This window comes from Apium graveolens, chromosome 1 (genome assembly GCF_009905375.1).
Source record: "Apium graveolens cultivar Ventura chromosome 1, ASM990537v1, whole genome shotgun sequence".
In the NCBI taxonomy this organism is placed as follows: Eukaryota; Viridiplantae; Streptophyta; class Magnoliopsida; order Apiales; family Apiaceae; genus Apium; species Apium graveolens.
This window is the reverse complement of record NC_133647.1, coordinates 29,588,953-29,602,164: the sequence shown is the minus strand read 5'-3', so window position 1 is coordinate 29,602,164 and position 13,212 is coordinate 29,588,953. Positions and strand designations below refer to the sequence as shown.

Here is a 13,212-nt window from a genome sequence, read left to right as displayed (position 1 = left end):
CAAGATTCGTTCTGAGGACACGAATCCAGAATGACGGGATGTTTGAAATCAATGCTTATATTGTGATTGGTTTGTGAAATAATGATAAGAGAAAGGAAAATAAAAAGAAACTGAAGTGGAAAGGAATATAAAGGCAATAGAGTTTGAGGAATGATAAGGGATTTGGGTATGAGGAAACCCTAAAGACTCATAGCAATAGAAATAGAAAAGTATGTAATCGTCATGATGATGATCCACCATGAGTTAAAATTGATGGTTGAAGGCATAAGAGATACATATATTGTACCCCCTTTAAGTTGGGAGGATTCAAGGAAACCTTGAGATAGTTCGAAGGATAAATATTGAGACACGGATAGACTGAGGAGACAAGAAAGTAAGAAATCAGGAAAAATTGGATGAAGGAAGTGACCTTCAATAATGTGAAATGTAAGACCGGTGGCTCGATACCCAGAAAGGGAGACGCCAGGTATGAGAGATATCCCAACATTGAGGTGACTGTTGAGAAACAACAAAAGTAAATAAGGAATTATTAAGAAGAAGTTCACGTTGAACACGACCAATATCTTCCAGAACATCCTTGTTATCGTTACCAAATTAGGCAAGACAAGCGGATAACCGTTGTTATCTTTTGGAGGCCATATGGATTGACCTCAATATGAATAAGGATGCTATTATAAAGTTAGGTATAGACTATCGAGGTGGGAATGATGAATATGATAATCTATCAGGGATATATGACTTTATTTATCCATGGAAGGATGCTTGTACCTTTTTAAAGGTGGAATTAAGGATAGAACATCGGTAACTTAAAACGAATCCTAGGGGAATGCATAAAGGTTGGCATTTCACCCTTAATAGGGATAGTATGAGTTTTGACAGTATGATTGGGAAAGGGTTAAGGTAACAACAACCTTTAAGAATCAGTGGAGAAATTTTTTCAGAAGAATATAGACAATGGTTCTAGTATTAGTAAATGGTATTGTGATATGCCCTGTATCTAGGGAATACAGGAGGAACGATTGAAGGATAACCTTAGAGGTTTTACAAGGAGAAAGGTAATATTCAAAATTCTCAAGAATAAAAATGTTGATAAAGGAAATATGACGTAATTATAATGATGCCAAGGGGGGTACGTGTTAAACCACGAGAAAGTATGGATCGAACCAGTAAAGGTCGAAATTATTCAGGGCAATTAGGACTTAAGATAAAAAGATGTTCTAAGTATGATTGAGAGTCAGTCGTGACAGTGATTAACCTCTAAAGACTGAGGCAATAACTTATGGAAAAATGGTGATATTTTTTTTTTACTCATCAGATTTGAAGGAAAACATCTTCACTCAAGCAGTGATCGGAAATAAGGTAGAAAATTTATTTGGAGGTGGTTAAAAAGACATTGACTGTAAGGAAATTTTACTATCAGGAAAGGCCAAAGAGGTGGCCGACACTTTAAAGGTAAGTGGATAATTATAGGCGCGTGTGCCAAAAGAAAACAGTGATGATGGTTAAAAATGTGAAGGTTGAATTATGGTCTGGAAGATTGACATTCCTTCTGATGACTGTGCAATACCCAACCGTAATAGTAATTGGTAAAGGTTTAATTCGTGTAATCGCCATGAACGGGCTATCTATCTTAGGAGGTCCTATCTTGGGATAAGCCAGGACCATGTTTCCAAAAGGACTAGACGAACCTTTGAGTTAAGTCTCCTATTAAAGGCATATGATTAAGAATGGTATTAACCTGCTATCGTTGCTTTGATTGAAACTCTTCTGCAATTTTATCTACTTCATGTCATGAAAGTACGTCAGAGTTTGGAGTGTTCTTCATGAATTGTGATTGGTGGTTATGTTAACTCCTTAGGAGAATTAGATATGATATGTATGGACTCCGTATGGTTAGCTATTAAGACTTCATGAAAAACGAATGACGATAGTAGGTCAGTGGTGGACCATAATAATGCAGCAATGATTCTGCGAGTAATGAGCTGATTACAACCGTGAGAGTTGTATTGGAATGGATGTTGAGATTGAGTACCACTAATCGGGTCGTGGTAGTGTATAAGTTATCAATGATAGACTAATTAAGTAGAGTATCTACCTATTGAATATTTATTCCCTCTTATGAAAAGAGAGTCGTATTACTATATGAGGAAGGTTGCGGTGCAAGCATAGAATTCTATTAACGATGATGTCTAGAATGAGATCCCAGATTCGATTTTTGATATCAAGGGAGTTTCAAAGGTGATTATGTATAAGCTCGAGGAAGAGTGTGGGTCCATAGAATGATGGACGGGATAGCGAAAATATTTAGGCATGGGAAATATGAGGCTATAATGCTTGATGCTGATATAAATACGTATATGTTTTGTTCTCCTATGACAAACCTCTATAGTTCAGAGGTAGGTTCCAAACCAGATATTTTGTGGCAGTATATTTTTTTTTCATATATACAATTCTCTTCAGTTCGTTCTTTTCTCTTCTTTTCATTTCATGTAAGCTGAGAAGAACAACCCTTCCAGAAGGGGAGGTATTGCCGAATGACTATCTATCTGTGTGATAGAAGCCGAGTAGGATACCAGCTATTGTTTAATTGCTTGTCAAGTACTAAAGGCTGGCCACCTTCTGTACTAACTATGCGATATAACAAGTGTTCATGATCATAGTGATCTCTCAATAAATTCTTTTACTTCTATATGAAGGATTAAGCTTTCGAAGATAGAAACAGCTGAAAAAGGAGTAGTAAAGTTATGGTGGTATTCGGAATGGAAACACATTCGTGATACTAAGGTTGACGTGGTTATTAAAAGGTTATAGAACGCTAGTGAGCAAAAGTGTAACCGGTATAATATTAGGAACGGAAGGTAGTAGCGATTACGAACTGGAAAAGAATGGGTATTGAGACGCCAAAGCTATAGTGCTAGAAGCTGTGATAAAATTCCATGCAATAGACTTGAAAGAATTTGGAATGATCACTTAATGCGGATTGAGTTATCTTACGACAATAGATCATATGTCATTATCAAGATGTCGCCTTATGAGATCCTTGAGGGAAGACAATGTCGATCTCCCTTATGTTAGGATGGAGTTGTAGAGCGCAAGATGCTCGGACCCGCAGTAGTCCAAAGGACCAAGGATATGATAGATCGAATCAGAGGACGGCTGGTAGTAGCCCAAGATGGACATGATAAGTATGTTGATTTGACACGAAAGGATAAAGAGTATGAAATAGGGGACCTAGTAATGTTATAGGTATCCCTTGGAAAGGATTGATGAGGTTCGGAAAGAAAGGAAAGCTAAGTCTACAATTTGTTGGACCCTTGGATATATTAAGACGTTTGGGAAGTTAGCATATGAGCTAGCCCTAACCCCGAACATGTAGCAGGTCGTAACGTGTTTCACGTATCAATGTTAAGGAAGTGTAATTCGGATGCCAGATAAATAAGGGCATATGAGCGCATAGATATGCAACCCCACGTAACCTATATGGAGCAACCAGGAAGGGTTATAGAGTGAAAAGGAACAAGTGCTTAGGAGAAGGATTATCAAACTAGGCAGAGTTTGGTGGTAGAACCACAATGTGGGAAAATTGACTTGAGAGTTAGAAAGTGCAATACTAAGAAAGTATCCCTATTTATTTCTATCTGATTCCGGGACGGAATCCTTTTAAGGAGGGGAGACTGTAATAACCCCAATTTTTGGAAATTTTTGAAACCCTTATGAATAGTGTTTTTGCTGAATGAGAAAACTATTCATGCCACGCTATGTAGGGGTTCTGTTATTGATCTTATGGGATATTATTAGTACTCTATGAAGTATATAAGTGTATGTAAAGATCGTCAGAATCCGATTCCGAACACTTTGGTTTTTCCCGGAAATCCACAAGATACGGAGAGAATTAAGTATAAGGTAACAGGATAAAAAGGATTTAAATAAAAGGATTATAGGAGAGGATCATAAAAGGAATATAATATATTGAGAAAGGTTAAGGGAACCTAAGTAATAAGATCCCGGGTATGATCCCTCAAACGATAAACGAAAACGAAAGTTAAGCGAACCGTATAACAGATCAGCGGTCATTAGGCAAACGATTAGGAAGTTAATCAAAGGGATTAGTGGGAATGATGTCATCCAACCAATAGAAAGAGGACAAGGAAGGGAGGATGACATCATGAGGATGACATAGGCATGACAAGAAAGGAAGGAGATGTGGTGACTTTTTAACCACACAAATCCAAGGGCAAGAAGGTAATTGACTAAAGCAAGCACAAAAACCAATCAACCAAGCCAAGTAAAATCATTTTCATCAAAAATCAAAAGCAACCAAGGCTTTGTTCTTCATTGCTCACGGCTTTTCACTATTCAAAAGGCAAGAGAAATTCAAAATCCAAGATCCAAGCTTCCTAAATTGGTAAGATAATTCCCTAATCATCTTCATGCTTAGTTAGGACTATATCATGAGTTTAAGCCATTAATTCCTTCTCAATCTTCTTCATTTAATCAAAGAAGAAGACAATGAATAGTGTTTTCAAGTTTTTAACTTGAACTTTTTCTTGTTTTTCTTGAAGATCCAAGCATTCTTAAGACTTCTCAAAGCTTCTTAAGGCTTCCTAGCTCCACCCACCACTTCAAGGAAGGTATACCATCTCCAAACCCTAGATTCCTATATATTATAAGATGATTTTGATTAGTGGGTTGATATTGTAGTTTGTTGTTATGATTTAGAGTTTGGGATTTGGATTGGTAGTGAAATGGAATGGTAATTGTTGTGGTTTTGATTTAAAGGAACTTAAGTATGATTAAAGTTAAGTTTAAGCATAAGTATGAATGATTAAATTGAATTGGTTGGGGTTTTTATGATGTGATAAGGATGGATGTTTGTTGTGTGTTGGATTTGAGGTTGGTTTGTGGTTGGTTTTGTATGGTTTAAAATTGGGAAATCGCGTAAACATAGCCGTCGTAACGTCCGATTTTCTTTGGACTGTTTTTGTGCATAACATTAGGACCCGAGAACCCCCTGCTAGATTATGACCACTGCCATGTTTAGATAGCTCATGTTACGAGCTTCGTTTTGATATGTAGTTCGTTCGATTCCGATGCACGGTTTAGGAGAAACGACCGTTTCAAGTAACGGCGTTTCGCGAACGAAACTTTTCCCCTCGCCTTACTTTGAAACATAGGTTAAAGACCAAAAAGGGTTAATTAATGCATGAAACATTTATGGTAAGTGTGTTAGGCAGTTGGTAAGACACTCGCGAAGGAATCGCCTTAAAACTCGTAAAGGTTAAATTATTAAAAATGGTGGAGCCGAGGGTACTCGAGTGACTTAAGAGAATCAGTAAGCGCAAAACGAGCGTTAGAGTCTGAGTTGGTTAGAGTATAGATTTACAAGTGACTTTGGTTTAATTCCAACTTACTTGTTGTTTATAGGTTACCAGACTCGTCCCGAGCCATTCGTAACCCCCAGTCGCTCAGGCAAGTTTTCTACCCGATATACTGTTGTTGTGATGTAAATATATGTATATGTATTATCTTGTGATAGTGCATGATTGTTATTAGCAAATTTTGCGATATATTGGAGCATGCTGATATGGTATATATGCATGTCTGTTTCGTAATCTGGTTATCTATCTGTTGATTTCAATGCTTATAGTTGCATAATACCTATGCTAGAAATAAGCAAGTAGTTGCGTATACCCTTAGTATAGGGGATAAAAGGTGAACATATTTCTAAACCGGGAGTCGATGTTCCCGAGTATATTATATATATATATATATATATTTATATATATATGGATATAGTTTTTAAAACTATGGATCGAATAAGGTTTATTCGATACCTTTATTTTACTTAATTGAATATTAATTTGAGTATTCATTCGAGGGCTTATGACTCAGTTTATTTTATTATTTGAATATTATTTGAATATTCATTCGAGGGCTTATGACTCAGTTTATATTATTATTGAATATTACTTGGATATTCATTTGAGGATGTATGACTCCTTTATTTTATGAATATTATTTATAGTATTCATTCGAGGTATTATGACTCCGCTTATTACTTAATAATATTCTTTATTGTATTAAAGAATAAGGTGTCGATAATCAAACTTACTTTTGATTATTCAAATAAAGATATTACTTTCGTATAAGTATATCTTTGATTATTTGCTATTCATTTCAAGTATAAGTTTTAATACTTCTACTTCAATTATTTTATAAAGATTATTCTTTATGGGAATATTATTTAAATAATAATATTCAGACATTTTCTAAATATTCTGGGGACTGATTTACTTCATTAAATCAGCTTCACTCCAAACATTCTTAAAAATGTTTTGCGAGTCTTCAAAATGATTTTTTTAAAAGTTAGAGCGGATCCCAAAACTCATTTTTTTTAAGATCCTCCTTTCGAAGGGGATTTAAATACTCGCTCAAAACCTGAGGGATCCGGCTCTGTGGTGTGTTTTATATTCGCAACAAGGTTGCTGTTTTGATAAATGACTTACCCAACACTCGAGAAGTAAAATTCTTGGAACAAGTTAATCCATTAACAGGCATCGCCTGGGAAATATCGGTGAGTTCTCCTTTCCAACTAGATACGACTTCTTGGTGGAGCCGTATCAACAAGTTTCTACTTGGGGAAAGGGGGAACGAGCTTTACGTTTCAGAGTCATGGATTTCATCTGAACTAGGAGTGGCGTAAGTGGCCGAGTAGCGCCGGCCCAGCCTTATTATATTGGCCCAAATGGCCTGGAAGTTCCGCTAAGGCGGTCCATTCCTTAGGAGTTCAGTGTTCGGTTGACAAGTAAATCCGACAGGTTCTCCTCTACATGTAGAAAATGGTGGGGTTGTACTACTACGACTGATCATCGTAAATGGTCTTCCTGGCGCGGCAAACTCCCGTAATGAGTTCATCATCCAATTGGATAATTTCTGCAACACTACCCAGAGCACTTCGATAGAAAGGCTACGGTTGGGCGATTGTTGAGTGTTGGCAGGGTCAAGTTTTCAAAATGATGTTTACATCAAATGAAGTATCTCGTAACTTCATTTTATTTTGATAATATTTTAAAGATTTAATCTATTCAAATCTTGACTTATAGTCTCATCTATGTGATGAACTTTTGAAACTAATTATAACTTGAACGGTGGTAGTTCAAGTAGTATTTGGGAAAGATATAAGTATTTTGGGGTATCTTGTAACTTCATCTTTTAAACTTATATCTAATTAATAATTGTCTTATGAATGACAAAGATTTTCAGAAAAACGTTGAGACAAGGTTAGATATATGAGATCACCTTGCAACGATATTTTTATACAGTTATACACTGGGACTTTGTGTATATTATGCATGGAAGAGGACTTCCAATATTTTGAAAAGTATATATATGCATATATATATATTGAATATTTTGCGACTTCATCGCATTAAGTTATCAACTTGGTTCATTTCTTTTGACCAAGATTTTCATGAGTACTATGAGAAGGCTCATATATTGTTAATCATTATACATGTTATTTTGGTGGGCTTGCTGCTCACCCTTGCTTTCTTCTTTCATCACACAACATCAGATAGACAAGATGAACAGGACCAAACTCCCAATTCGCGAGCGGATAGGAAGCGTTCCGCAGCTTCCTATAGGCATTGAAGTCACTGTAGCTGAGGTAGGGAACTACCAATAGACTAGGCTTCAACTTTTGATGTACCAGATTTATGTATATCTATGAATTGTAATAATGGCAAAGAAATGTAAATTTATTCAAAACCCTTTTGAGGTGTAATGGCTTATAATTGTGGAATAAAATGACTTGTGTTATTTTTTGAGTATTCATCTCTGAGACTATAACGTGTGGTGTGTGTGTTTATTGTGGGGTCACAGTACAGAGTAGTTGAGTAATTATTAAGATTGGGTGTTATTAAGGGAAATGGAACTCGTGACAACCTGGATCCCCGACCCCGGATCTGGGGGTGTTACAGTTCTGTAAGCCCAAACAGCTTCATCGAGCTTTAAAGACCAATCCTTCCTTGACGGACAAACAACCTTCTCTAGAATGCGCTTTATCTCTCTGTTAGACACTTTCGCTTGACCATTTATTTGCGGATGATAGGCAGTAGCTACTCGATGATTCACATTATAATGCTGCATCATAGAAGTGAACTTACGGTTGCAGAAATGCGATCCTTCATCACTTATGATTACCCGAGGTGTTCTAAACCTTGTGAAAATTTGCTTATGAAGAAAATTTAGCACTGCCTTTGCATCATTTGTCGGTAAAGCTTTAACTTCGACCCATTTTGAGACATAATCGACTGCCAGCAAGATGTACTGATTATTGCAAGACGAGATAAAAGGCCCCATGAAATCGATTCCCCAAACATCAAAGACCTCGACTTCAAGCATCACATTTAATGGCATCTCATCCTTCCTTGTCAAATTTCCCACTCTTTGGCAACGATCACACCTTAAAACAAACTGATGAGCATCCTTGAACAAAGTGGGCCAAAAAAAACCTGCTTGCAGAATACGAGCTGCCGTCTTCTCACCACCATAGTGTCCACCATAAACCGTGGAGTGGCAGTCTCGTAATATCCCCTCCATCTCACAGAACGGGATACATCTCCTGATGATCTGGTCAGCTCCCTGTCTAAACAAATATGGTTCATCCCACATATACCACTTCACCTCATGCAGAAATTTCTTCTTTTGAGCGGAGGTTAAATTAGGAGGCATTACATTACTGACGAGATAGTTTATAATATCTGCAAACCATGGTTCTTCCTCCTGAACTACAAACAACTGCTCATCCGGAAAAGATTCATTGATTAGTGTCCTATCTTGTGAAGTAGAATCGGGATTCTCCAACCTAGAGAGATGGTCAGCTACTTGATTCTCAGTACCTTTTCTATCCTTGATCTCTAACTCAAATTCCTGAAGTAAAAGCACCCAAAGAATGAGTCTCAGCTTCGAATCCTTCTTGGAAACCAGATAGCGAATAGCCGCATGATCAGTGAATACTGTTACTTTTGTACCAAGTAGATAAGATCGAAATTTCTCGAAACCAAAGACTATAGCCAATAGCTCCTTCTCAGTAGTGGTGTAGTTCATTTGGGCCCCATTTAAAGTCTTACTCGCATAGTAGATCACATGGAAGAGATTTTTCTTGCGCTGTCCCAGAATTGCACCTACCGTATAATCACTCGCATCACACATCATCTCAAATGGTTCTTTCCAATCTGGTGCTGTAATAACTGGTGCAGTGATCAAACTCTTCTTGAGAGTCTCGAATGCTGCCAAACATTCCTCATCAAATTTGAAAGGCACATCTTTCTCAAGCAAATTGCACAACGGCTTAGATATCTTTGAAAAGTCCTTGATGAATCGCCGATAAAAACCCGCATGACCAAGAAAACTACGGATTCCTTTCACAGAATTAGGTGGTGGAAGATTTTCAATGACTCCCACCTTGGCCTTGTCAACCTCCAGACCCTTGTTAGAGACCTTATGCCCAAGAATAATGCCTTCACGCACCATAAAATGACATTTCTCCCAATTGAGCACCAAATTAGTTTCCACGCACCTTTTGAGTACGGCGCGCAGATTATTCAAACATTCATCATATGAATGTCCAAAGACGGAGAAGTCGTCCATGAACACTTCGACATTATTTCCAATCATGTCAGAGAATATAGCCATCATACATCTCTGAAAAGTGGCTGGGGCGCCACATAACCCAAACGAAACTCTGCGAAAAGCAAACGTGCCAAATGGACAAGTGAAGGTAGTTTTTTCCTGATCCTCTGGTGCAATACAAATCTGATTATACCCTGAATAACCATCCAGAAGACAAAAATACTCATGACCCGCCAACCTGTCAAGCATCTGATCAATAAATGGAAGAGGGAAGTGATCCTTCCTTGTGGCTTTGTTCAATTTTCTATAATCCATGCATACTCTCCATCCTGTAACAGTTCGAGTGGGGATGAGCTCATTCTTTTCATTTGCTACCATAGTGATACCTCCTTTCTTAGGTACACATTGTACGGGGCTTACCCACGAACTGTCAGAAATAGGATAAATGATGCCTGCATCCAGCCATTTCAGAATTTCTTTCTTCACCACCTCCTTCATGATAGGATTCAGTCTTCGCTGCTGTTCCACAGTCAGCTTACTACCTTCCTCTAGCAGAATTTTATGCATACAATATGAAAGACTTATCCCCTTGATGTCTGCTATGGTCCATCCAATAGCCGATTTGAATTCTCTCAAAATCCTTAAGAGCTTGTCTTCCTCACTACCTGAAAGGTCAGCTGAAATAATGACAGGTAAAGTAGATGCATCACCTAAAAAAGCATGCCTCAAGTGTTCAGGTAATGGCTTGAGCTCCAAGGCAGGTGCTTCCTCTATTGATGGTTTGAGCTTTCCTTCAGCATTCTTGAGGTCAGAATTACCAAGAGATTCAAACGGCATGTCCAGCTTTCGCTTCCAGGGAGAAGCGTCCAGATATTGTAATTGCTCGTTGCCATCTTCATCGTCGCTGTCAAAATCCCCCACTAAGGCCTTTTCCAATGCATCAGACATTAGCATGCGATCGAGTTCTGAAGTAACCGCAGAATCAATCACATCCAGTTTAAAGCACTCCTCATCTTCTGTAGGGAATTTCATTGCCTTGAATACGTTGAAGGTCACATCCTTATCTTGTACACGCATAGTAAGTTCACCTTTTTGTACATCTATCAAGGTACGACCAGTAGCCAAGAAAGGTCTTCCCAAGATTATGGGAATCTTCTTATCTTCCACAAAATCCAGAATAACAAAATCTGCAGGAAAGAAGAGCTTATCCACCTTGACGAGCACATCCTCCACTATGCCCCTTGGGTAAGTAATGGAACGATCAGCCAACTGTAGAGACATGTATGTGGGTTTTGGATCAGGCAGATCCAGCTTTTTAAAGATCGACAACGGCATCAGATTAATGCTGGCTCCCAAATCACAAAGGCACTTGTCAAAAGTCAAATTGCCAATGGTGTAAGGAATGGTGAAGCTACCTGGATCTTTCAGTTTTGGTGGTAACTTTTACTGCAGAACAGCGCTGCATTCTTCCGTGAGAGTAACGGTCTCAAGGTCATCCAGTTTCACCTTCCTTGAAAGAATACTCTTCATAAACTTCGCATAACTAGGCATTTGCTCCAGAGCCTCAGCGAAAGGTATATTGATGTGAAGTTTCTTGAACACCTCCAGAAACTTACCGAACTGTCTATCCAGCTTTTGTTGCTGCAATCTCTTAGGAAAAGGTGGTGGAGGATAGAGTTGTTTCTCCCCTGTATTAGCCTCAGGCAGAGTGTGTTCAACAGTAGTCTTCCTTGGTTCCGCCGCTTTCTCCTTTTGCTTAGCTTCTTCATCTCTAATTTCAGCTTCTCCTTCTTTTGCCTTTTCAGCATCAGCAACTTTTCCAGACCTTAAGGTAATAGCCTTGACTTGCTCTTTAGCTTCCTTCCTGCCTGGTACTTCCGTGTCACTGGGAAGAGTGCCAGGTTGACGATTGAGCACTGCATTGGCTAATTGACCGATTTGATTTTCCAAGGTCTTGATAGAAACCGCCTGACTCTTACATAACAGCTTAAGTTCCTCAAAATCAGCACTAGTAGGTGTAGCTGTACTTCCCCGTTGAGGGTATGATTGTCTTGTAGCATACTGCTGTGGTTGCTGGAATCCAGGTGGGTTAAACTGTTTACTCACTCCTTGCTGATATGGTGGCTGAATAGCATTCTGATTATTCCCCAGCTGAAATTTGGATGATTTCTATTATTAGGATGATAGGTCGCTGGCACAGGCTGCTGTTGTCGCTGATAATTATTCACATACTGAACAGATTCGTTGACAAGAGAACACTGATCCATAGCATGAAAACCTGCACAAAGCTCACAAACCATAGCTATTTGATTAACTCCATATGTAGCCAGAGAATCAACCTTCATTGATAGCGCTTGAAGCTGAGCTGCAATAGCGGTGGCTGCATCAACTTCCAGAATACCTGCTACCTTACCTGACGTCATCCTCTGAGTTGGGTTTTGATGCTCATTTGCAGCCATAGTCTCTATAAGATTATACGCCTCAGTATAGCTTTTAGCCCATAAGGCGCCTCCAGCTGCTGCATCGAGCATGGACCAAGATTGGGCCCCCAAACCATTATAGAAACCAGTGATCACCATCCAATCCGGCATTCCATGATGTGGACATTTTCTCAACATTTCCTTGTAGCGTTCCCAAGCCTCGCACATAGATTCAGTAGGTTGCTGCGCAAACTGAGTAAGAGCACTCCTCATAGCAGCATTCTTTGCCATCAGATAAAACTTCACCAGAAACTTTTACGTAAGATCTTGCCACGTATTGATGGACCCAGCTGGTTCAGAATGTAACCAGTCTTTAGCCTTGTCCCTCAGTGAGAATGAGAAAAGCCTCAACTTGATAGCCTCATCAGTCACGCCATTATACTTAAAAGTGCTGCAGATCTCGACAAAATTCCTTATGTGCATGTTGGGGTCTTCAGTCGCCGCTCCTCCAAAAGAAACAGAATTCTGCACCATCTGAATAGTGCCCGACTTGATTTCAAAGGTGTTAGCTTGAATAGCCGGATGAAGAATGCTTGACTGAATGTCATCAATTTTTGGCCGAGAAAAATCCATAAGAGCTGGATCAGCTTGAACAATACGATCACCCATGTTTACTGGTTCTTTCCGCTCAGTTCCTGAATCCGAATCTTCAAAATCTAACTTCTCCGGAATATCAAGAACTTCGTCTGTCTCCTCAGCTGTATCTAAAGTCCTCTTACGAGTACGAGAATTTGTTTGCATAAACGCTTGCTAAAGTACCTGAAACACAACCGGAAACAATAAGTAACTACTACGTCCTAATCACTGAGTCCTAATGACCAATGATGGTAAGTACATAAACTAAACAAATACGCCGAGTCCCCGGCAGCGGCGCCAAAAACTTGTTAGAGCGAAAACACACGCTAATATTCACGCAAGTATACGCGTTAGCAAGTAATATAGAATACTTTCTAGTTCGTTCCCACAGAGACTCAGACTAATTTATTGTCTAATTAAACTCACTCACCAATGTATGATTACTTCTCAATGTTAAGACACTAACACTTAGAATTGTTGACTAAATATTAACTACAATTATCTACTTAATTAATCACTTAAT

General features: G+C 38.7%; 1 non-coding gene across 1 annotated transcript; it reads left to right on the top strand.

Annotated features, from left to right (window-relative positions):
• Nucleotides 1–12,222: 12,222 nt before the first annotated feature.
• On the top strand, nt 12,223–12,329 carry LOC141683538 (small nucleolar RNA R71). The gene has a single exon (XR_012560348.1). It is a non-coding gene; the product is annotated as a small nucleolar RNA R71 (small nucleolar RNA).
• The last annotated feature ends 883 nt before the right edge of the window (nt 12,330–13,212 follow it).